Below are 2,500 nucleotides of genomic sequence, written 5' to 3'. Positions count from 1 at the left end.
GACCAGCCAGCTAGGCGAGGGTGGAATCGATGCCCATGGGGACATCTCGGTAATTCGTGCGATCAACGAATACGCCGCCACCCATTCGGCCTCGGAGAATCCATGTCCGCCCATGCATGACACGCCCATTCTCCGAGACCAAACACCATCTTCCGTCCAGATAATCCCAAAAATCCGTAAAAGGCAACAAAACCGGTCGCCGGAAAAGTCGCCGGAAAAATTTTCCGGCGACGGTGCCGGCGACCGGCCGGTCGGACATCCCTCGGGTCTGTATCCATCCCAATCCCTCGATCGCTACCCACGTCCGGAACCGAGTAGGGGTACCTCGGTCTGCCCAGACTTCCACCAACACCCACCCCCCTATATAGCTCTTAGCGTTTTTTCCCTTCCGGCACCAGGAGACATTGAAATGTCTGAGGAGTCACTGGTGCCAAAAAAAACAAAATACTTGGAATTTTTTTCTGATTTTTTGCATGCCTCATAACCATACTAAAACTGATTTTCTGGTAAATTTTCAGAATTTTCTGAGCACTCTAACTATTTATTTTGATTTTTACCAAAATCGCATGACCATGGCCTAGCCAGAGTTCGGTGAGCAGATTTGATGAGAAATAGACATTCAGAACTCTTCATTGATGTATTTTATTAGTTTCGATCACAAAACATTGGCATCAATTCGGGAATTTTCGAAAGTTACTCGTCTAGACATTTTTTCTCGCACCGCAGTACGCATCAGGACGTATCCGGACGGTCATCCGGACTAATCCGGACAACCTTCCGGATACGTCCGGATTCCTCAGGATTCGTCAGGATTCGCCCGGATTCGTCCGGATACGCGTCCTGATTCGTCCTGATTCGTCCGGATACGTCCTGATTCACCCGGATACGTCCTGATTCACCCGGATACGTCCCGATTCGTCCGGATTCGTCCTGATTCGTCCGGATACGTCCTGATTCGTCCGGATACGTCCTGATTCGTCCGGATACGTTCTGATTCGTCCCGATTCGTCCGGATTCGTCCTGATTCGTCCGGATTCGTCCGGATACGCGTCCTGATTCGTCCTGATTCGTCCTGATTCACCCGGATACGTCCCGATTCGTCCGGATTCGTCCTGATTCGTCCGGATACGTCCTGATTCGTCCGGATACGTCCTGATTCGTCCGGATACGTCCTGATTCGTCCCGATTCGCCCGGATTCGTCAGGACTCGCCCGGGTTCGTCCGGATACGCGTCCTGATTCGTCCTGATTCGTCCGGATACGTCCTGATTCACCCGGATACGTCCTGATTCACCCGGATACGTCCCGATTCGTCCGGATTCGTCCTGATTCGTCCGGATACGTCCTGATTCGTCCGGATACGTCCTGATTCGTCCGGATACGTCCTGATTCGTCCCGATTCGCCCGGATTCGTCCTGATTCGTCCGGATTCGTCCGGATACGCGTCCTGATTCGTCCTGATTCGTCCGGATTCGTCCTGATTCACCCGGATACGTCCCGATTCGTCCTGATTCGTCCTGAGCACTCTAACTATTTATTTTGATTTTTACCAAAATCGCATGACCATGGCCTAGCCAGAGTTCGGTGAGCAGATTTGATGAGAAATAGACATTCAGAACTCTTCATTGATGTATTTTATTAGTTTCGATCACAAAACATTGGCATCAATTCGGGAATTTTCGAAAGTTACTCGTCTAGACATTTTTTCTCGCACCGCAGTACGCATCAGGACGTATCCGGACGGTCATCCGGACTAATCCGGACAACCTTCCGGATACGTCCGGATTCCTCAGGATTCGTCAGGATTCGCCCGGATTCGTCCGGATACGCGTCCTGATTCGTCCTGATTCGTCCGGATACGTCCTGATTCACCCGGATACGTCCTGATTCACCCGGATACGTCCCGATTCGTCCGGATTCGTCCTGATTCGTCCGGATACGTCCTGATTCGTCCGGATACGTCCTGATTCGTCCGGATACGTTCTGATTCGTCCCGATTCGTCCGGATTCGTCCTGATTCGTCCGGATTCGTCCGGATACGCGTCCTGATTCGTCCTGATTCGTCCTGATTCACCCGGATACGTCCCGATTCGTCCGGATTCGTCCTGATTCGTCCGGATACGTCCTGATTCGTCCGGATACGTCCTGATTCGTCCGGATACGTCCTGATTCGTCCCGATTCGCCCGGATTCGTCAGGACTCGCCCGGGTTCGTCCGGATACGCGTCCTGATTCGTCCTGATTCGTCCGGATACGTCCTGATTCACCCGGATACGTCCTGATTCACCCGGATACGTCCCGATTCGTCCGGATTCGTCCTGATTCGTCCGGATACGTCCTGATTCGTCCGGATACGTCCTGATTCGTCCGGATACGTCCTGATTCGTCCCGATTCGCCCGGATTCGTCCTGATTCGTCCGGATTCGTCCGGATACGCGTCCTGATTCGTCCTGATTCGTCCGGATACGTCCTGATTCACCCGGATACGTCCTGATTCACCCG

The sequence above is a fragment of the Camelina sativa genome, chromosome 15, assembly GCF_030686135.1.
Source record: "Camelina sativa cultivar CO46 ecotype springtype chromosome 15, ASM3068613v1".
In the NCBI taxonomy this organism is placed as follows: domain Eukaryota; kingdom Viridiplantae; phylum Streptophyta; class Magnoliopsida; order Brassicales; family Brassicaceae; genus Camelina; species Camelina sativa.
Note: the sequence above shows the minus strand (reverse complement) of the source record.